The sequence below is a fragment of the Dipodomys ordii genome, unplaced genomic scaffold (genome assembly GCF_000151885.1).
Source record: "Dipodomys ordii isolate 6190 unplaced genomic scaffold, Dord_2.0 Scaffold3, whole genome shotgun sequence".
NCBI classification, from domain to species: Eukaryota; Metazoa; Chordata; class Mammalia; order Rodentia; family Heteromyidae; genus Dipodomys; species Dipodomys ordii.
The window spans coordinates 13,891,832-13,917,284 of NW_012267219.1; positions in this window are offsets into that span (position 1 = coordinate 13,891,832).

Sequence of the window (25,453 nt, forward strand, 5' to 3'; positions counted from 1 at the left end):
CATATCTTAGCTATGGTAAATAATGCTGCAATAAACATAGTTGTGCTGGTAGCTTAGTATGGTCCTGTTTGTGATCATTTGGGTAAATGCCCAAAAGTGGGATTGCTGGAACAATATGAGGAGTCTTGTGAGGAACTTCCATACTGCTTTCCAAAGTGATTGAACAAGTTTACATTCCCACCAACAATGCAGTAGGGTTCGCTTCTGGCCACATCCCCTCCAGCATCTGTTGTTATTAGAGTTCTTGAGTATAGTCATTCTAACTGTGGTGAGGTAGAATCTCAATGTTGTTTTGATTTGCATTTCTTTTATGGATAGAGAGATTGAGCATTTCTTTATATTTCTATTGGCCATTCTTATTTCCTCTTCAAAGAAGTTTCTTTTTAAGTCTTTAGCCCACTTATTGATTTGGCAGTTGTTTCTTTAAGGGTTTGTTGTTGGGGGATTTCATATTTTGAGTCCCAAATATATTTTAGATATGAGCCCCTTGTATATTGTATGGCTAGTGAAGATCTTCTCCCAATTGGTGGGCTTTCTATTGATCTTGCTAGCTATGTCCTTTACTATGCAGAAGCTCTGCAGCTTCATGCAATCTTATTTGTCCAAACCTTCTTTGATTTGTTGAGTTTCTGGGTCACTATTGAGAAAATTTCAGCCTGTGCCAAGGAGACCTAACATTTCTCCTATTCCATCCTGTGATGCTTTCAGGGTGTCTGCTTTGACTTCAAAGTCTTTGATCCGTTTGGAGTTGATTCTGGTGAAGGGTGATATATAGGGATCTAGCTTTAGTTTTTTTCAAGTGTTTAACCAATTTTACCAGCACCATTTACTTGAGGCTGTCTTTCTTTCATTCTAGATTTTTAGCTCCCTTATCGAAGATTAGATGGCTATAGGTCTATGGATTCATTTCTGGGTTTTCAATTCTATTCCATTGGTCCTTGTGCCAGTACCAAGCTGTTTTGATTACTATGGCTTTGTTGTAGTTTGAAATTTGGTATTGATATTCCTCCAGCACTGTTTTTTCTGTTAAGGATAGTTTTTGCTATTCGGGGTCTTCTATTGTTCCATATGAATTTTTGGATTGCTTCTTCTATTTCACTGAAGAATGAGGTTGGAATATTGATAGGTATCGCATTGAATTTGTAGATAGCCTTGGGAAGTATTGCCATTTTCACAATGTTGATCCTTCCAATCCAGGAGCATGGGACGCTTTTCCATTTCCTAAGTTCGGCTTTGATTTCCTTTTTCAGGTTTTTAAAGTTTTTGTCATACAGGTCCTTCACTTCTTTAGTTAATTTCTAAGTATTTCATATTTGTGGGGCTATTATGAATGGAGTTGCTTTGCTGATTTCAGCCCCACTCTTCTCATTATTGGCATACAGAAAAGCCATTGATTTTTGAGGGTTAATTTTATACCCTGCTACTTTGCCAAAGTTTTTAATCAGCTCAAGTAACTTGGTAGTGGAGTCCGTGATATTCTTTAAATACAAAATCATGTCATCTGCAAAGAGGGAGAGTTTTATTTCATCTAACCCTATTTGGATCCCCTCTATGTTTGCATCTTTTCTTATTGCTGTAGCTAGGTATTCTAATACTAAATTGAAAGGAAGTGGAGAGAGTGGACATCCATGTCTCATTCCTAAATATATATAGAGGAAATGGTTTCAGCTTTTTGCCATTGACTATAATGCTGGCTGTAGGTTTGTCATATACAGCCTTTATTGTATTGAGGAATGTTCCATGGATTCCTGTTTTTTCCGGAGCCTTCATTATAAAATAGTATTGGATCGTGTCTGTGCTTTTTCTGCATCCATGGTTATTGAGATGATCATGTGGTTCTTATTCTTGCTCTTGTTGATGTGATGAATTATATTAATTGATTTGCATTTATTGAACCAGATTTGCATCCCTAAGATGAATCCTTTTTGATCATGATACATGCTTTTATTTTGATGACTTGTTGAATCGATTGGCCAAAATGTTGTTGAGAAGTTATGCATGGATGTTCTTCAAAGAAATGGTTCTGTATTTCTCTTTCTTTGATGAGTCCCTGCCTGGTTTTGGGATAAGGGTTACTATGGCTTCATAGAAATAGTTCGGTAATGAATTTTATCTTTCAATTTCATTGAAGAGTTGAAGGAATATTGGTGTGAGTTCTGTTTTGAAGGCCTTGTAGAATTCCACTCTAAATCCATTTGGTCCTGGATTTTTCTTAGATGGGAGGTCTCTTATTGCTGTTTCTATTGTGATGTTTCATATGGCTCTGTTAAGTTGGTTTAACTCATCTTGGTTTAGTTTCGGCATGTGAACATTTGGTAGGAAATTATCAATTTCTTCCAGATTCTCAAATGTAGTAGCATAAAGGTTTGATCTTGTATATATACTTCTCTAATTCAAGGACAAGAAGAGAAAAAAACAAATTGCTTAAATAAGGATACAGGTTAACCCATTGTAACAATGATATGTACAAAACACTATGTTGAAAATTAACTTTACAACTTCGTCTGGGTGGGGGTGGAGGGAACATAAGTTGTGGAGGTGGGAGGAAAGGGATGGCAGGGGAAAATAAAGGAGGAGGCCTCAATGCTCAATAGGAAATATACTTATTACCTTGCTCATGTAACTGTAACCTCTGTGTACAGCATTTTTACAATAAAAGCATACAAAATCTACAGAAACATCATATATATATATATATATATATTTCCAGATTTTAGCATGGGAAGCAATTATGCAACTTACATCTCCATAGTTCTGTAAGTGACTGAAAATTATGTGGATTACATAAACAAACATATTTCCTCCTGGTGATTTTATATTTATGTAGATCCCATAAAATGTGTCAGTTATTTTATCCAACTTGAAAGAGCATGGATAATATATGTATAGTATGAATTGGAAAAAAGCAACATTTTTCAAAATTTTGAAAATTCTAGACATTATAAAAATATATTTCAGGCCTTTAAAATATATAACTTCTTTAAAAGAGGAGAGCTTCCTTTGCCCAAATTTATTGGGCTATAATTTAAAAGTCAAAATTGCATGCATTCTGGGGAAAATGCAGGGTGACACTGATAAATATTCACAGTAATTATATACTAATTTTTTGAATGTCAACACCTTGCACAAGTACTTAAAGGTAAAAATAAATTTAAAAATTATAAATATATAGTTCTACTACACTTGATTAACTTAATAAACATGAATATCATCAGGTGATTACTACAAGAGCCCAACACAGATATACCTCACATAAGTAACATATATACATTTAAATCTTCTATTGTACCAAATTTCCAGTATTTAATATGCTACAGTTTCTTTTAGTCACCACTTGATGTGTTCTTGAGCTCTCCAAAAGCATTCTATTTACAATTGAAATGTTGAAATTTTGACAACAACTTAACAGCCTCCCCTCCCTGGGAACCACTAATCTCTTTGTTTCTATGGAAGCTTGGATTGCAGTACTGAATGTTAAGGTTGGCTTCAATGAAAATTGTATCCTTTATTATATATGTAATGGTATTCATTCACAGAGTGCCAAGATGATGCTAGTCAAGAGTATGGAAACAATAGTAATAAGAAAAGGCAGCAATAAGCAACTCATGGTTTATGAGAACATTAGTGAATGATTTAAAGGTTAAAAATATCTCTAAGAAACTAATGATCAATAACTGTCAAGATTTGTACTGATTAACTATTTACAAAGCACGTGGTAAATTATTTGAAGATCATACTGTGGAGTGACCCTCTGTGTATCTGAAATATCATTAAACTTGGAAGGAAATGATGAAGTTAAGTCAGGTCTGACTTATGCAATTTTACTCTAAAATTTTCTAATGTTAGTGATTGATTTCAGAATTAAAAGGCTCACAAATTTGCACTCATGTTATAACTCTCTAATGTAAAAAAAAGAATGAATAGTTGTTAATTCATATTTGGAACTTCTGTTCTTGTACTATGTATAGACAAAAAATGCAGTTCCTAGTGGGATACATGTACATCAAATTACTTATGCTCCAGGAAAAACATAAATATTTATTATTGTGATTCATTGTCATAAAATTAATCAAATGTTACCACTTTAGAATGTTAATGGAGTCATAAGAAAAAATAGCATCGGTTTTTTCCATTGGCTTATTTTAAATTATAATACGATATATTTTTCAACCCCAAAATTTTCCCTACATTTCTGTACATCTTGTGTATTACATGTTTATTTCCTTAAGAATTTTAACTTTATCTAAAACATGTGGTTATATTCACATAATAAATTCCCCTCAGGAAGCAATATTAAAATCATTTTCTGTCTTAGTTGTGATACAGCTCTGGGTTTCTTCCATGGTTTTCCAAAGAATGACTTATATACATTACCTCATATTCTTACAAAAATAGTATAGATCAATAGAGAACTTTTGTAGAATATTTTAAGCTGAGGTCGCCATAGGATTTTAGAATGCAGTAAAGTATATATGAGTGCTCTAATTTTAGATAGCCCAGTGTTTGTTTTGTTTGCACAATATTGTTGAAACATGGTTGCTTCAAGGCAAATAGGCAGAACTATTGTTTATAATAAGTTTCTCAAACATAATCCTCTGAAAATCATGGACATATACTTTTGTATTTTATTACTAAGTAGTTGTACAAAGAGGTAATACTTCCATAGCATACACCTACTGCTTATTCTTCTACATGTAAAGTCGAATCCATCCACATGTCCAGGTGTTCTACCAGGGATATCCTTGAATCTCAAAACTTAGCCTTAAAAATTATGTTACTCTCTAGTCCACCATGGAAATAGTTTTTGATATGCTTTGCTATATAAGCCATTGCATGAGACTGCTGCTTAAACATTATTATGGGTTATACCCATCACAAGGCTCAAGGAAGTGCTTTCAGGTTCAATCACCTGCTTGAAAGCAAGAAGCTGTCCCCATCAGTTCATGATAAAGCCACTGGATTCATCCAAGAAAATCATGAGACCACAGCAACAAGGAAAGACTACAATGGTTTGAAGCAAGACACATTGCACAATATTCTGCATCAAACTCTTATAAGTAACATCTCATAACTTTGACCTTATCATAGCACAATTACTAGAATGAAAGGATTATTGAATAGAAGTTCAGGACACTAGAGTATTGTGATTCTCAATAATCCATGCTGTCTTTACCTGTGTGCAAATATAAAAGAATTTCTCTTAAACTCTCCAAAAATTTTAGACCATTTCTGAATGTCAATGTCTACAGTGTCATCATCAAATTCAGGTGGGGATTGGGTACCTTAAAGGAATAATTATTTGAGCTTTTCAGACCTGTGGTAATTATGAACCAGAAGACATATTATTTATCACATTACCTGTCCTTTTTTCCACACTCTATGTATGTGTTAAGAAAGAATAATGTAATTTCTTTTTAATTGTGAAAAGACCATACAGAGGGGTTAGAATTACATGAACAAGGTAATGAGTACATTTCTTATCAAGCATTGTTGTCTCCTCCTTTGTTTCCCCTTCCCATCCCTTCTCCAATTGGGTGAATTGCCCTTGAGTAGTTTAATTACAAATACTATAACCATAGATTATTTATTAATTCTTTTCACTGCTCCCAAATTGTATCACCAGTCATTATTTTTAATTTTAATGTGGCTGAAACATTTCTTGTGGGGATATATTAAGAGAAAGAAAAATTAAATCTTATATTTCAATGACTCTTAAGTTAGTGACCAGGCTGCCTTGCAAATCAGATAGTAATGCACTCAACAAGAAAGAGTTGAATAGAAGAGATTATTTCTTTGATTCTCAGAGGAGAAACTGATAAGGGGTTAAATTAACCCCTTTTAAGAAAACAAATGTGGAAAGTAGAGAAACATGAGAAAAATTATATGAAATAAATTGTATAAGAAAAAGATTAAAACTCACAACCATTCCAATTACGACAGGGAAAATAGTAAATTCTAAATCAAAATGTGCTCAATGTATAGATTAAAATTAAGTAAACACTTCTTTGTGTGTTGTTGCAAATTAAGATGGAAACTGTACAAGGGAGCATGCTGTAGTCATTCAGGTAAGAACTGACAAAGAGAAGACTAGAATGAATGCAGTGAAATCAGAAAAGAGGAAATTTAGTGGATGTTGTGGACAGAGTCTGTGGGATATCTTCATAGAAGGCATGAAATTTAAAAAAAGGAAATCCATCAAAGCTAATAACAATGCTTTGGGTTCGTGCAACTGTGTGGATGATGGTTCCATTTACGAGGACATAAGGGACTAAGAGTTAAGAAGCTGAATTATGACTTTCACATCGCATTAATCAATAGATAATATAATAAGTCACCACAGGCTTGCTGGGTACCTGGGAATATTCAATGTCTTTAATATAATATATTATAAGGACATTTTCATTTGCACGATGAAGAGGTCTGATTAATTTAGAAAATTTTCAGAGCACATCTTGCCCAAGATGTATTATGTAGTTCAAAGACAAATAAATGAAAAACTTAATACCTCAGTGGGGAACATTCCTAGTGCTTTCATGAGCTAAGAATAATAACTGTTACTCATCACAAAAGGAAGCATATGAGCACTACAGATCCAGAAATATGGCTATAAATTAAATGCTTCTCCTTTAAAAATTGTTTGAATTCTTTTAATAAAGTGAAGTTCATGTAACTTTAACAGGAATTACAATAGAAGTATATTTTTCTTCTTAGATTTTGTTTCCTGAATAAAATGGGTGATTTGATTTATGCAATTATTTTAAGTGAAAAAGTAAGGTCAAAGAGTTTAAAACAGATAGCTTTAAAAGATCCATGTTTATTTTACAATGTATTAAATGTCTACAAGTTCATAATTATAGTCATTGATTTCAACAAGTAATTTCTGTGTATTTCAACCTGAGTCAAATTTAAATAATTTTAAAACTATTTTATAAATTAATTTTAATAATTTTAATGTTATTCAATATCTTATGTTATAGATATACCTTCAAAGTAATATTTATCTCTTTGATCATCAATTGTAAATGTATATGCAACTAGAGTGATTTAGTTCCCAATATCTTTAGTAAATACAAAATAAAACCCAAAACATAAACTTGTCAATAAATTAGATATTTAAGTTACAATGTAACCAGTTACCTTTTGCCGAGATTACTAACAACATATCCTCTAATGAAGGAATATCCATGAGCAAGAATTTAGAGATAGAGCAAGAATAGGAAGGTAGTGTTACTCAATCTATTGAACTATAACTCTATAGGAATAGACACTTTGGAATAACATTTTCTTTTCAATTGGTTGGACAGTTAAGTTATAATTATTGAAAATCAAGCATCCCAACTAGCATGGATGGCTCATGCCTGCAATCCTAGCTATTCTAGAAGCTGTTATCTGAGGATCAAGGTTCAAAGCCCCAGGCAGAATATATTTTACAATGCTTATTTCCAATTAACTACCAAAAAGCAGAAGTGGATGTGGCTTGAAAGGCAGAGTGTTATCCTTGAGCCAAAAAGCTCAGAGACAGGACCAGGCTATAAATTCAATCCCCAATATCAACAAAATCAATCAAGCAAGCAATCAACTAATAAAAGAGTATTAGTTTGCCTTCATGCCAAGTGAGATACTCTGTCCTGCAAGTTACAGAAGTTACATCTATCAATCTAATTACTTCTATCTCAATATGGACAGTTATTCTATGATTAATTTATTTAGGTCTTTTATTTTTAGTGAAATAAACCCTTAGATTTCTGAGTGCTTGCAGGATATCTGCATGTGTGTGTGTGTGTGTGTGTGTGTGTGTGTGTGTGTTTGTCTGTGTCTGTGCATTTGTATCTCTACTGGTGGTAGTGGGTGGAGAAGATGAATTCCTAATTTATTTGAAACATTAATTTATTCCAAGGGAGGGTACACCTTACTATTTTCTACTATAACCTACATAGATGTGTCAATTTCAAAACAGTGTACTCATTAAAAAAAGAAATGCATCATCAAATAGATACACTTATAAAACCTTGTGTAAATGAACACTTCTATCTATAGTGCTGTTAGCAATTTAAATGCAAATGGACCTCCTTAAAGTGACAACTGTGATTCTATTAATTCTGTAACCATCAATAATTTAAATTGATTAATTAAATTTTATTTAATTTAGTATTTGTGTGAGACCCCTTATAATTAATCATAATAGATTCAGCATACTTACATCTATCCACTATAATTTAAAGGAGTAACATGTTATCACTCTTGTCAGATAGTATTAGTTCATCCTTATTAATTCACTTATTCACAACACATAGTAGAGAGAAATAAAATACTTCAAGTCAGTACCCATGTCACATAGATGGCAGGAAAGCACCATAATAGAAATACTGATCATAATATTAAAATTCCTCTTACGTCTTTATATTTTAAATTTAATGCAAGGTTTTCTAGCATTTGTTATAGACAATGATTATAAATACTGTTTGGAGTCTTACAAGGGAAGAGAATTTTTTCATTTGTGATGACATGTTTGAATCTGGAGGACATTGTGCCACGTAAAATACACCGGAAACATGACAAGAAACATCCCACAGCCACTCTTACATGTGGAGTCAAAGATAGTCACTCATAGTTACAACAATTTATAGGTGATGTTTAGACCCTCCAGTGGAGGTGGAAAAAAGGCAAGTATTGACCAAATTGTGTGTGGCTTTTAGAAAAAAAATAGTTCTAGAGATCTAATATACAACATAATAACCCCAGTTGATAATATTGTATTGTCACATAATTTCAAATTGAATACAAAAATATATCAACAAAATAAGAAAATAATATCGCTAATACTATTTGCGTGGTAATGATGTTTAGAAGCGAAAATATTATAAAAGAATAAATATTATTTTCTCCAAGTGAAGTAAGCTAGGCCCAAAGAAACATAGGTCCCTTGGTTTTCCTTATTTGCAATAACTGGTATATACCTGAGACAAGCATAAAACATCAGATACGTTAAGTGAAATGAACCCAAGATAAGGACACTAGTGAATGTCTTCCTATTGTTTTTAATGTATTTTTAAGGCACCATGTGATTTTTTTTTTTACTTTGTATGTCCCTCCCCCACGGTATAACTCCTGTTTACTGTATTTGATGTTGGTATAATTGGGGAGTGGAAGGGAAAAAACAAATTGTTTAAATAGAGATACAGGTGGACCCATTGCAGCAATGAAATGTACAAGATGCTATATCAGAAAACAAACTTTACAATTTAGGCAGTGGGTGGGGGGTGAGTGTAGTTATGGAGATGGGAAGGAAGGGATGGGAGGGGAAAAACAAAGGAGGAGGCAACCATGCTCTTTACCTTGCTCATGTGATTGTAACCCCTCTGTACAGTATTTTCACAATAAAAAACTTATTAAGAATAAATATCAAAAATGAATAAATAATTTAAAAAGACCAAATATAGAATAGCAGCCAGGAAAACATACACATTTAATAACATTCAAACTAAGAATTAATGTACAGTAAACAAAAAATTAAGCATTACATTTAGGAAATCAATATGTGTCAGAGGTGTGATATCATTTCATAGTCCTTGAATGCTGGGTTCAATCTTCATTCATTACATTTTAGGAAATTTTTTATTGATACATATTTAATTTTTAGCACAACAGTATTTTTAACTACTAAAAGTATATTTGTTTTCTATTCTACTCTTTCTCTTTTTCAATTGTTATTATATAGGTGATTACAGTGAGGTTACAGTTACAAATGCAGGTAGAGAGTGCATTTCATTTTGGTTCCTTCCCTTTTTCTCTCCCAGATTTTCCTTCCCATCACCACTCATAAGTTATAAGGTTCATTTTCAACATAGTATCTAATGAGCAGCACTAATGCATTGGTTTACCCTTCATCTCATCATTTCTGTGTCTCCTCTTACACTTTCAAAGACACATAAATGAACAAACAAGATAAAAAGTAAAGAAAACAAAAACAGCAACAGACAAAACATCTTCTTTCCATTTCTTGGAGTTTATTTCTATATATTCCACTCTTTTAGATTTTCAATATTTCCTAACTATTTGCTTTCTACCTGTATCTCTGTCTCTCTTTGCCTCAACTGTTCTGTGTCTTTTCAGGCCTGGGGATTGAACTTCATCCTTGCTTTTGACTGGTTATTTTGGAGATGGTGTTTTTCAGACTTTTTACACCTGCTGGCTTCAAATCTCCATCCTCTAAATTTCAAACTCTTGGGTATTTAATTCTTCATGCCCTCTAACCATCAGAATCTGGCTTTTAATTTTCTTGTACAGTTGCATTCTCTCTGCCCACATGAACCATCTTGTATACTATACAGCTTTTCATTGGAATCCTTAACCTATTAGTCATGGTTATTTGAATATTTGAATATTTTTTCTCATCCCAATACTTTTTTCTTTTTATATTATATTTTATTTGCTTTTTGAAATGTTGTATTTATTTGGTGAGAGATATATATTCTGTAACGGCAATAGTAAGTGAGGTTAAAAAGCTTTCATTGTGAAAATATGTATATAAATATTGCTAGGAAATGGACTATATATGCCAATGACTTTAGTTTCCACTGTTGGTCTGTTTCTCTATCTCTCCCTTACCCTCCCTCTCTGTCTCTCTCTGTCTCTTCCTCTCTTCTCTGTCTCTCTCTGTCTCTCTGTCTCTGTCTCTGTCTCTCTATCTCTCTACCTCTCTCTCTCTGCTTAGGCTCTTGACTTTGGAATTCCTTAAATAATCTTCCTTGTGAAAGATTTTGTTACACTGGAGTCCTGTTGAGCTAGTGAAAGGGTGGGTTTTTTTTATTTTTTCCCCATTACATCTAAATTAGTAAGCATGTGTTATGGGACTTTTAAATTCAAAAATATTTACCCACGCAGGCTTTTCATTGCTATTTCAATACACCATTTTCCCCTGCCGCGGTATTCTCAAACTTTTTCCTTACTCATTTGATCAAAGTTAGGTATGTATTTTCCCTCTTACAGGAAGAAGATAAAGTGGAGCCAGAAGCATGGCCTTCCCAAACTCTCAAAGCAATGACACATAAGACTTTATTACAGAGAGGTTATCCATCAAGATGCACAGTAATTACCCGTCCCTCTTTCCCTCAGAATCATTCATTGTGAGAACAAGGCAGGACTCTTTGGGGAGAGGCATAGAAAAGTGAGAACCAATGAGAGTTTATCACTCACGTACTAGTCCACCTACAGACTCTAGCAGTTAGGCAAAATCATCATTAACAATCCAAGGGGTTTATGGTTTCAGAAGCGTGAAAGTTCCTGGCTGTGTCTCTCTACATAAATCTTGCTTTCAGATGATAATTTTGTCTGCTTTTCAATTTCAAAAAAACCTAGAAGTGACCAAGCCGAAGTTCTTTACAAGATACACTCAACATCAGGGGACAATGTTGTTTAATTTAAAATACATTTAATGAGCATTTCTTTTGCCATGATGAAAATACATCCCAGGACCTTACATATGCATAACATGAACTTTTCCACTGGACAACACTCCAACCAATATGAGTAATAGTTTTTTTTGGAGGGTAATACTGTGGTAATCATGACTTGATATGCATATAATCCATTGCTTGAGTCATATCCATCTACTATGAATACTTTTTGCTGACAAGAAAATATCTACAGTATATAGACAGCATGGTACATGAATATATATTGTATTATTTGTCTAGCTAATGCCATTTTTTACTGTTAAGAAAATACCCAATAGGAGTTATTTTTGTTATTATTTGAAATAATACCACTGGTTTGGCTTAATCATTGTTTAATAACTATTTGTTACTTCATGATGTATATCACAAATATCATGCATTATACTTCTATATGTACCTGCCAATGTTTATTATCCATGAACATGGACATATCCATGAATGTGGCAATAAAATATTTGAGCATACTATTTTAAGGTAATGTGCTAGCAGGAGTTACCTTCCTTTTGAACAAAGCTTAATAAAATGTTACTGATTGTATTTACTAATGACCACAATTTGCTAACCCACAAATTCAAATGTGTTCACGATATTAATGAATTTTAGACTGAAATATTTGAATGAGGTTGCTAGAAACTGCATTTTCAATTATGTATAAATTTGAATATTAAGAGTAAGATAAGAAACATGACTATAAACATAAATGAGCACACACACTTATACTTATCTGTCCTTCAAGTGAATAGTTATTATGTGAAGTACAATAAAAGAGACTATGCAAAATTGCTTCTGAATGTTCTTTGTGAATTATTGCACAGAGGTCATTAAGAACAGTTACCCCTCTTGTCAAGGTTCTGTCACTTGGCTTTCATAGCAAACCCAACTCCTACAGTTCCCCATAATTTATGGCACTTAACTAGCTGTCATACATAATAAGAAATGATTGTTCAACATATCTGACAATAATTCAGCAAGTTGTCAAAGTAAATTATCAACTCCATTAAAATCCAACCACACACAATAAATGAGATGCTTGATTAATTTCACCATATGTTGGTTGGAGTTTGACCTCCTCTGAAGAAAAAAAAAAGGGATATCTAGAGAAGATATACACACTGCTGTGATTTGAAAAGTATTCTCAAAAGAGCATATGTTGGAAATTTAGTCACCAATGCAGCAAGTGATAAAATATTGCATATTTCTTTCATACAATTTCTTTCCTAAAAATTCCTCAGGCCAATTTCTACATATGCAGATAAGTACAATTATATTTATAAGATACATGTATGTCTATTCACAGAATATTCATCTATATTTTCTAAATAGCAAGAGATTTTATTGTTTGCTGAATCTAGTGCATAGTATTTCTCTTTGTGTATGTATATATAATAGATAAATTATACAAGTATTTTGGATCAGCCAATTGCTATTCACAATTGTCCCTATATTGACAACTATATATCTTGTCTTTTCTACCCACTTTTCCTTCCATGTCACTCTGACAAATTCTAAAGACCTCACATATTTCCCACATTCCTAAATATGTACAGGGTTCAGATACATGGTTATACTACTTTCCTCATCTTCTACCAAGTATAGTACACAACTTGTATTCTCTTTGTCTAGCCATAATAAAAGTCACTTCAGTGCAGGAATCATGTTTCCTATTGACTCTGTTTCTTAGAGTGACTAACATGGTATACTTTATTTACATCTTCTTATTAAGTGTACTGTTATTTGAAATGGACAGTATTCTGCTGTATGTAATATCAACCATGGATGTAATCATTCTGGTTTATAGTTGACTGTGTAGATTATCAATATCAGAGTTAAAAACAACCTGGATGGAGATATCTGTCTGAGAGATAGAAAGACAGATAGAAAGAGAATGTAAATATGTTGATACTGCAATTAACTATTAAATTTGAATACTATCCTCAAATTGAAAGGGTTAATATAATGGTATTAATATGGGCTTTATTATAGAATGCATTTAAGATTCATTCCAGTTTTTTCTGTATTTTTTCCTTTGGATTTGGGAGCCAGATTTAAATGTATATAAATTTTAATGGAAATGAGATACTTTGTTCTCTTACAATGTTGTAGCCAAACCTAAGATTGCATTGTGTTTGGCCAAGAAAACAGAAGTAGCTGCTATCAGTCAGACATGAAACTCAGATATTCCTTTTTTATTAGAATATTTTTCTTTTTCTGTCTATGATGGATAAAGAATCAATTCTGGGTGTTCCAATTTCACATTAAACAAATGGGTTACTCATGTGGGAATTTCATTCACTATATGTTAATTGTACACAGATTTCACGATGATATTTAATACATGAATATAAGGTTATTTTTATCTTATTTCTACTTCTGTTAAACTTATCTATCACTTCTCCTTTTTAATGAATTTATTCTATTTTCATTAGTGCATAAAATGTAGTCCAATAATATTCACTTAAAGCCATTTACTACTATTACATTTTGTCCAATAGACACGGATGTACTTCTCACACCAATGGTATGACTTTCACAGTGTTTACATATGGAAATTCCCAGGCATGTTTTCCATTGTATATAGTGTGGCATATAGTGTGCCTTGGCTCTCTTTTTTTTCCCCAAGTTGGGATATAAAGACTTTTTTATTTTAAATGTATCATTTCTTTCTACAGAGACCTTGTTAAACATTTTAGTTATTGTAAAAGGCTGGATACTGAGTGCAGAAGTTTCTTTTTTATGTGTTTTATTGTAAAAATACTGTACCGAGGGGTTACAGTTACATGAATAAAGTAATGAGTACATTTCCTATCATGCATTCTTACCTTCTCCTTTGTATTTCCCCTATCATCCCTTCTCTCCCCATCTCCCCAACTCCTCCCTCCACCTCCACAAAGTAGTAAAGTTCATTTCCAACACAGTATTTTGTATATTACATTGTTACAATAGGTCAACCTGTATCCTTATTTCAGCATTTTGTTATTTCCCTTCCCCTCCCCAAATTAGAAAAATGTATCTACAAGATGCAGGGCACCAGAATCAAATACAGTGACAACAAGAGTTCTACCATGGGGGAAGAACATACAAAGAAATAACAAAAGAATTACATAGTACATTATAAGTACCTTAAAAAGAACAGCAACAAAGATAAAACCATTTGTGTCAATATCTAGGGGTTCATTTCGCTTAGCATCAGGATATACGGTCATATGGACATAGCTTTTGACCTCTTCTGTTTGTCTTAGACATATACTAGTTCTTGCAGATAACGGAAACCATAGGACCTATGTTTCTTTGGGCCTGACTTACTTCACTTAATATAATTTTTCCAAGTCTTTCCAATTCCTAACAAAAGAGGCAGTGTCATTCTTTCGGATGGAGGCATAGAATTACATTTTGTATGTATGTATGTATATATATATATATATATATATATATATATATCACATTTTCTTGATCCATTCATCTACTGGGGGGCATCTGGGTTGGTTCCATATCTTAGCTATGGTGAATAATGCTGCAGTAAACATAGTTGTGATGGTAGCTTTAGTATGGCCTGGTTTGTGATCATTTAGGTAAATGCCCAAAAGTGGGATTGCTGGGTCATAGGGGAGATCTATATGGAGTCTTTTGAGAAACCTCCATACTGCTTTCCAAAGTGGTTGAACCAGTTTACATTCCTACCCACAATACAGTAGGGTTCTATTTTGGCCACATCCCCACCAGCATATGGTATTATTAGATTTCTTGATTATAGTCATTCTAACTGGGGTGAGATGGAATCTCAATGTGGTTTTGATTTGCATTTGTTTTATGGCTAGAGAAGTTGTGCATTTGTTCATGTGTCTATTGTCCATTCTTATTTCCTCTTCCCAGAACTCTCTCTTTAAATCTTTAGCCCACTTATTTATCAGGCAGTTGTTTCTTTGAGGATTTGTTGTTGGGGGATTTAATTTTTGAATTCGAGGTATATTTTAGATATGAGCCCCTTGTACATTGTATGGCTAGTGAAGATCTTCTCCCAATCCGTGGTCTTTCTATTGATCTTACTAGCTATGTCCTTTGCCATGCAGAAGCTCTACAATTACAAGTAATCCCATTTGTCCAACCTTTCTTTCATTTGTCGTGTTTCTGGGTCTTTGTGTGTGTGTGTGTGTGTGTGTGAGAATACCGTACAGAGGGGTTACAATTACATGGGCAAGATAACGAGCATATTTCTTATCAAGCATTGTTGCCTCCTCTTTGTTTCCCCTTCCCATCCCTTCCCATACTCCCCCCACCTCCCTACCCGATCCTCCCCCCACCACCAAAGTTGTAAAGTTCGTTTTTCGATATAACGACTTGTACATCTCATTGCTGCAATAGGTCCACCTGTATCCGTAGTTAAACAATTTGTTTTTTTTCCCCTTCCCCTCCACAAATTATACAACATCAAATACAGTAAAAGCAGGGGTTATATCGTGGGGAATGGACATACAAAGCAACATAGAAATCATCTTATAAATATGTTAGAAACAATTGCATGAAAGAAAAAAACATTTAAATTGTCTTGGGGTTCATTCCCCTAACATCAACTTATCTGACCTTTTCTGCTTGACTGAGACATATACTAGTTATTGCAAATAAGGGAAACCATGGGACCTATGTTTCTTTGGGCCTGGCTTACTTTACTTAATATAATTTTTTTCCAAGTCTTTCCATTTCCTAACAAATGAGGGTCTTTATTAAGAATATTTCAGCCTGTGCCAAGGAGCCCTAGATTTTCTCCTACTCCCTCCTGTAGTGTTTTCAGGGTGTCTACTTTAACTTTTTTGATCCATTTGGAGTTGATTCTGGTGAAGGGTGATATTTGGGGATCTAGTTTTAGTTTTCTACAGGTGTTTAACCAATTTTTCCAGCACCATTAACCAAGAGATTGTCTTTCTTCCATTCTATTTTTTTAGCTCCCTTATTGAAGATTATTTGGCTATAGGCCTATGTGTTCATTTCTGAGTCTTCATTTCTATTCCATTGGTCCTCAGGTCTGTTCTTGTGCCAGTATCAAGCTGTTTTGATTACTATGGCTTTGTAGTCGAGTTTGAAATTTGGTATCAATATTCCTCCAGCACTGTTCTTTTTGCTAAGGATCATTTGTGCTGTTCAAGGTCTTTTATTGTTCCATATGAATTTTGGGGTTGCTACTTCTATTTCCTTGAAGAATGAGGTTGGAATATTTATAGGTGTCATATTGAACCTTGGCTGCATTTAATGACAACATTTCTCACTTTTTGCTATGACAAATGTGCCTTTGGAATATAGTTCATGTTTGCGTGTTATCCTTGCTTACTTCTCCAGATCCTTTCAGTTCACTTGAGATGTTAAAGTGAGATTGGATCTCAGTGGAATATGGTTAGCTCTTCCCAGGATATTCTTTGAACTTTAGACTAATAGATCACACCATGCCTATGATCCTAAACTCCGGAAACCATGAGGGAAAGAAAAAGGTGTTATTCCTAATATCACACACACACAAAAAAAACCCTATCTCACTTGGAGTATCCTGAAGAAAAGTGGAAGCTCTTATGCTGTGATATACTCAAAACATTGTAATAATTCTTCTGGAAAAGACATAAATCTATACTGGAATAGAGTTTAGTACAAGACTCCTGACTCAGTCTCATTATTCTGTTCTAGATTACTAGAATATTCATAATCAAACATTAACTTTCAAAAAGTTTTTTTCCAAATGACTGTAAATACTAGAAATAATATTCCTGAGATGCCAAAATGCCAACTTCTCTCCCTAAGTATAATAAAATATTAATAAGTTTCTCTTTTCTGAACTCTTCCCCTCAATACAAGTATGTTGAACCAACGAGTTGGTGAAGATGTTATGAATGTAAGTAGAAGGATATATGCTGGATATATCCTTCCAAGGGAAAATTGTGAAGGAATTGGTGTTACATTTGAATTAGAAAAAAAAATTCAATAAAGTCATATAAGAGCCAGGACTGGAAATTGATATAAATGTCATACACAACGACCTCAAGTGAGAGGTCATGAGGTACCGGGCAACTAACTATCACTCAATATGGCATGGGCACAGCATTCAGGAGGTATGATTATTGGAAAATGACCCTAGAATTATTAAAACAGGTCAGATTAAGGAAGCTATTGGAAGTAGTGTTATAGGGTTTGAGTTTTATTATGGAATCAATGAAAAGGATGAGGACAAAATGACAGGTAAAAAATTTGAGTTCTGAGAAATGGTGCAGCTTGAAGAACAATAAGGTGTTTGCAGGAATGAAGACAATGAGACCACATTAGGAGGTGTTGTGTTTGCTGGCATGCCTTCGGACTGAAAGGTCCTCAGATATTTTTTCTACAGTGAATGCCTCAAGAGTTACAAATGTTGAGAATTTCCTCACATTCTAAATCCATGTGATAATCTGTGCAGTGATTCTGATTAAATAGTAGGACAGAGTATTTAATTCTTTCTCAGCTGCAATTTATGCATAAGAGAGTTTGGATACGTGCATTTCTTGTACATGTTATGAATCCTTATGTAAGGACAAATGTTCCTACTAATAATAAATAAATGTTAAACATTCTTTTCATAAGAAACATAGTTACAATTGAGATTGAGAATGAACTAGAGATTGGACAAGCATCCAGTCAACTTTCGTGGAACAAATAATTCATATCTTAACTTAGGATAAAGCTGTAGCATAGCAAGTAATCTGCCTTTGTGAGAATAGAGGAGAGCCCAGGTCAGGAAGAAGAATGTTGCGAAATTAATCTATGTGAAGCCCATTGAATGATAACCAAGAAAATAACGAAATCCAAATAAGCATATTTAGATGAATGAGGCAATTTGTTCACATTTAGCCAAGAACTCTCAGAATGGGGTCATGGATTTGAATTTATGCTAGCCAGAAAAATCTAAAATGATTGCTAGGCTGGGGTCATTATGCATGAAAAATTCATCTTAGGCAAATCAAGAATAGTTTATTATAATGGTACTTCTACTTTATTATAAAATAAGGGATTTAGAGTAAATATCAACTTTAGTCTTTTCAGTCCTTGAATAGTGTGATTCTTTATTAGAGTTTATACACACACACACACACACACACACATATGCTTTTAAATATTATATTTGAACTGTGAGCCAGTGGCTCATGCCTGAAATCCTAGCTACCCAGGAGGCTGAGATCTGAGGATAACAGTTCAAAGCCATCCCGGTCAGGAAAGTCCAGGACTCTTATCTCCAATTAACCACCCAAAAACTGGAAGTGGTGCTGTGGCTCAAGTGGTAGAGTGCTTGCCTTGAGCTGAAAAGCTGTGGGATAGTGCCCAAGCCCAGAGCTCAAGACCCACGACCAACTTGTGTGTGTGTGAGAGAGAGACTATTTTAATTTTATTTATATTAGTATTTAGATAAAGAGTGTAACTATAAAATTAAGATATATAAAAAGTTCTAATCTGAACTAAATGAAAGGGAAATATAATAACAATGCAAGTAAATAGTACCCGAAAAATATGATTAACCAAAGGTATAAGGTATAGTCTTATATATAATTAGAACTTCTGAGATGTCAGGATATATATTCAGGCTAAATTGAAGTTAGAGATTATCCAATTATTTTAAAAATAAGGATAATAAAACTCTCTGAACAGAATAATTTTCTTTCTCTCTTTTTTATTTTTATGAAGAAATATTGCCTAGCTAAATTGGCTGATCTTCTACAACTTGATCTATACCTCCATCTCTTTGTTTTGCTGGTGATTTTGGAGATACAGTCTCTCAGACTTTTCTTCCCAGTTTAGGCTTTGAAGACTCATCCTTAGACCTCAACCTTCTGAGAAGCAGGGAGCTAGTATTAGCTTAAACCACTGGAACATAGTACGGATGATCATATATTTTTTTCAAATAACAGTTTTCATAAAATCTAGCTACTATAATTTGGTGGCAGTATTGATTAATATATAATAACTCTTCTAATTTTACTTTCATTTTGAAACATATGAAAGTGTATGTATATATAAATAAAGGCAATACATTTTCTTTTAAAAATCATACCATGCCAATCATGATTGCATATGCCCTTGAATCTCAGCATTTGTGCCCCTGAGGCCAGCTTGTCATTATTAGCAAGATGCTCTAACTCCCTCCCCCTAAAAATCTAAAGCCAATCTTTTAATAAGTTTAATTAGTTGCCTAATTTTTATATTTGCAGAAATTAAAATCACAAATTAGCAAAGTTACAGAACACCTAAATGCTATTCTAAGCTTTAAATAATTATCTCACAAACTTGTAAGTAGCAATGCTTAGACTAGACTAAAAATAAAAAAATGTATTTTGAACACTTCTATATGATTATATTGGACAAATTCAATTATAAATTTGCTCCAGGTTCAAGAAAACAGCTCTAGGTTCAAGAAAACAACTGAAAGCAATTATTAAGAAATTTCTTAATTGGAAATAAAACAGAAAATAAACTACCATGAATATTACAAGAGAGAAGTTGACCGCCTAGATGTTTTTTTTTTCTTCTTAGCTTTTTTTCTTTATGAACATAGCTCAAGGCATGGCCAAGTCATTGGCTATTTGAGATATTATTTTGTGTGAGTCTCTTCTCTTTATTAATCCACTAATGACTGACCAAAACCTTTGGTATTTTGCTTACCAAGGATCATCAAGACAACATAGCCTTGATTACCCTTGTTGAAGCCGAGTAGCACTTCATTGTAAGAAATACTACATCATTGGAAGATTCATATTATTTTTTTATTGTGAAAATACCATACAGAGGGGTTGCAATTACATGGGCAAGGTAATGAGTGCATTTCTTATCAAGCATTTTTGCTTCCTCCTTTGTTTCCCCTTCCCATCCCTTCCCATCTCCCCCCCCACCCATTCATATTATTTGAAATTGCTTATACAATTAATTATTAAAATAAAGCATAGGAGCCAGGTGCTGGTGGCTCACGCCTGTAATCCTAGCTACTCAAGAGGCTGAGATCTGAGGATCGCAGTTCAAAGCCAGCCGTGGCAGGAGAGACAGTGAAATTCCTATCTCCAATAAACCACCAGAAAACCGGAAGTGGCGCTGTAGCTCAAGTGGTAGAGCGCTGGCCTTGAGCTGAAGAGTTGAGGTACAGCGCCCAGGCCCAGAGTTCAAGCTCCACGACCGACAAAAATAAATAAATAAATAAATAAAGCATAGGGAAAGACTTTAACACATGTATATATTATCTCACCTAACAGTGGAGTAGCCACTGAAGTTAAATACTTCCATCCTTAGTGTATTGGCTTAGCCTTATTGTGATGTGTAACAGGTTTGTTACAGCTGTAACCGTCATAACCAAGCAAAGAATTACAATCAGTGAAGATGGAGTCTCTTCCCCTCCCATCTCTCACAATATCTATCACACACACACACACACACACACACACACACACACACAATGTTCTCTCAACAACAAATTTGGCTGACCCTGTGTCATTGGCCCATTTATGAACAAATCACTGCTAAAGAAAATGAGTTTGTTTGACATTGATTACATAGGGTTGTTCAAAGTAAAGTTGCCTTGATATAGTTATGACAGCTTGAGATCAATACTTCAAACCAGTAGTTAGTGAAAAATTAAATCAAAGGTAAATTCTCTGCTCTTTGAGAGTTAAAATCTTTGAAACAAACCAAAACAATACACAAAGCTTGGGCAGAGATAATACATACAGAAACCCAAGAATGAAAATAAACTACAAAAATAGCTCACAGGATACAAAATGAATTTTAGCTGATGCATTATGTGTAGGATATTTTACCTCAACATATGATCAAATTGCAGAGGCACTTTGACATCTTTTATTATTTCATACTAAATAGTTGAAAAACAGTGTTTCCTTATATGTGAAGCATACTTCAAATTTAGATCAGTCACATTTTTAAGTAATCAGTACATATATGTATAGCCAATAGCTACCATATAGGAGAATTGGTAAAGTCTTTCTGAAACTACATCTTTTGTAGTATTATTCCAAATCATTTCCTTTCTCTCTAATTCTTAGGTAAGTTGGTCTTGTGACAGATCGCATGTATCCGGAAGAATTTATCAATGTGTCCTCTGGAGCAGTTCTCTGTCCTACTTTTCCCCTAAGTGATCTTGGACAAACTATTATGTTTGTATGTCTCAGTAACTGTTTATGGAAAATGAAAATCTAGCCTAGTAACAATATGTGTTAGCCAGTTTCCCCAATAGTGTAAACAAATACCTGACGGAAAACAGGTGATGGGAGAAAGATTTGCTTTGGCCTTCAATGTCTGAAGTGTAGCTCCATAAATGACTGATTGCATAGCTTTCATACCCACGTCAAAGTAGAAAATTCAAGGAGGAAGGGCATGATAAAGGAAAGCTATTCAATTCTTGCCAAGCAGGAAGCAGAGGGGAGCATTTCTATGTACTGAATTTCTTTTTCTTTTCCTCCAGGTCTCAGCCCATTGGATGGCACTATTCGTATTCAAGGTGGGTACCCCCTTCATAGTCTTCTCTGAAAAGGCCCTTACAGACAAATGCAACGGTGTGTTTTATTGCTGTCATAGGTGCTTTTCAACCATATCAATGGGCAATTAAAATAACCACACAGTATCATTACTTTATGATGGACACTAAGTGAAATTATATATAGCATCTTAACTAATATAGAAAAGCTCAATCAATATGCTATGATAATAAATACTTATTTTAAATATTTAAAATAGGTTGATGTGTTGGCTGAATTCTTTCATAAAGTAATACTATTGTTTATATATTCAAAATCTATATATCAATCTTATGAGCCTAGTGTCCATATTTCAATGGCTTGCATTTAATATTTTAAATCATGGTGAGTAATCAACTAATTAAGGTTGAAAAACTTAACTATTGACTTTTAGTTTTGTCTTAGTTTATCACATCATATTTTATGAATATTGTAAGATATCCAGGAATTATTTTTCACAAATTATGTCCTATGTTGTTTTGAGAAGTGAACACAAGGAATGTAATAGTGCATATTTCTTGTACCCACATAATTATTTCAATATGACAGCTATATAATAGCTCCATGGTATTTAGATAGCTTTGACAATCTCTTTCAAATGAATCATATGCAAGGTAACCCAATTTAAAAGAGAAAATAAAAAATATTTATCAATCACATACACTTTTCTAATAGATGCATTCCAATATGATAGAAAACCAAATTTTGAAGTCAAATCTTTCTGCTAATAGTATTAAGGGATATGTGAACCATATGACTAAAATAGAATAGCACTAATCATAATCTTCTGTGCATTTTGTCATGATATTATGATTGAATGCAGAGGTATAGTATGCTTTCTCAAAAAAAGTCAAAGAAAAGTTTAGTGGATATACTCTTTTCCTGGGAAAAAATCTTGACAAAATAAACAAATTTAGCTGCAAATAGTGAAGATAATTTAAGGAATTCAAATTCAGAAGTTTTGCTAAACTATATTCAGAATATTGATTGCATAATTAGTTCTATGCCAACAAACTCTATTAAATATTTTGACAAAGATAATTCTTATCAATCAAAATGTGTGTCTTAAATGATTTGTTTGTAGAAGAATAAGTTTTAATTGACTGCAGTAAGATTCTCCATCTTCCATTTAAGCCTTCTTTTCAAAAAAAGTTCCTATGATAGGACAATAATACATGACTAGTGTACATAGGTTAATAGAGTGAGAAATAAATGATGAAATTGATTATGAAAGACATACATATAATATGAAATATATCTGATATATATTTCATAATCAATTTATTATATGTATATATATGAGTTGAATAAAAATTCCTGCTTCACTCTCCTTTAAATATAATGTATATATTTTTAAAATTAATATAAAAATAGAAAAAATGAAAGGAACTTCATCATTGATATTTCACAACATCCTAAGGAAAACATGGAAAAACTCATATGATATATTTCAAAATTTATTTTTGGAGCTTTTGTTTATTTTGTAATGTTACACAAAATGAGTGTATACTTTTTAGATGCTAGGGTATCTAGATATTTTCATCTGACCCTTCTCATTATGCAGAAAATGAGCCATGTATAGACTTGTGCCTGATTGACCATGAACAAATTAAAGAAACTACTTACAGACCCCTCAAAATTATTAGGGCTATTAAGTCTGAAATAGGATGCAGAAAATAAATGATCCTCTAACAGAGTCATTTCAGGGCCCTGGAAGGAGTTGGATAAGATGGGACTTGGAAAGGTCAAACAAGAAACTAAGTTCAAGAGGAAAAAAAAAGTGGGGACAGTATCAGGCTCAAGGATGGAAGTGCTTACCACACTCTTCACCTGTTCCCTGCTTTATGTTCTTGACCTCAGCTCTTCAGGAGCAAGGGAAATCCAATAATTTACATACAAGCTTTCTAAAAGATTAGCAGAATATCATCTGCAAAGGAGGAGCTGAAGAGAACAGTTTAAAACCACTTGTGAGTCTTACTAGCAAATTAAAGCGCATGACACTAATGAAGTTTATAATCTTGTTCTTTCATTGATGATAGTCATAATTATCCCAAGTATGCATATTGTGTTTATATATTCTTATATATATATATATATTAATTTAATGAAATGTACTCAATATGAAAAACATATGTGTGATTCAGAATATATCTCACCTTATTTACAGGTTAGTTGTATTGAGTTGATAACTGCAGCACAAAAAAAAAAAAAGAATTTCAACTTTGCTAATGAAGTCTTTGATCAAATGGCCTATATTCTCCAAGCCATTAGGGAGGAGGTTAACTAATTTGTTAGTGATTATTAAGAGTACATGAATATGAAATGTTAATTAAACCCAAAGGAAAGAAAATTAGTTTATTTAGTATTTGGTTTTCTGTACACTCTAGTTAATTATTTGTTTCAGCTGTTCTACTCATTGTTTCCTTTGCTTCCCTGTAATCATTAATTTCATTGTCAAAAGGTTTTCATAGAACATCATTTCTAGTAATGTGCATGCATTATTCTCCTTGTTCTCATGCTGTCCACGTGCATTAAGTGGAGTAGGTCTTGTTTCATAATTTATTTACTTATTATGAAAATGAGGCATCATCAGTTTAGTCAAAATCACCCCAAGATACTTGCAAATCATCTGGAATCAACCAAAGGCCCATGTATTTTAAGCTGTCACCTTTTAAAAGCTAGATTGTATATATAACTTATGTTCAATTACTAAACATTTAAAGAAATGTCTTTGTTTATATTTTCATATTTGTGTCATATTAATAATTCCAATATTATATTAATAAAATCTGAAAATTTAGATTTAAAAATTGTTCTAAATTATTGCCTTTGCTCTAAGGCTCTTCTTTATTATTCACCACAATAAAGCAAGGCTCATCTACTATACATATAAATATATATGTATATGTATAAGTCACCTACTAGCAATATATTTTTAGCTATATTTACATACTGAACTAAGAATTTCATCTTTCAGTATAAAGATTCTTATATTTTGTAGCAAATTAAGGTCACTTTTCTCCTTAGAAATGTATTCCAAAAAATGTAATTTATCAAATGAACCAAAGCATATATGATAAAACATTTGCAAATATAGGAAAATCAGGATAAAAAATATAATTTCTTTCCCCAGAAATAGCAATGATTAATATTTAAATATTATGTTAATATTTAAAACTAAAGTCAAATATACAAGATTTCACATTCATATTTCATAGCATTTATGTTCTTGTCCATATTTTCATAAATATTTATGTTTTACATGAGCCCTTGTACTCATACTACTCATATGCATGTGAGCCTTACATAATTACAAAGATTATTTTATAATCTTTGTGAAAACTTTGTTTATTCAACTTTTTTCTTAATTGTGAAAACACCATACAGAGGGGTTACAATTACATGGGCAAGATAATGAGTACATTTCTTATCAAGCATTGTTGCCTCCTCCTTTGTTTCCCCTTCCCATCCCTTCCA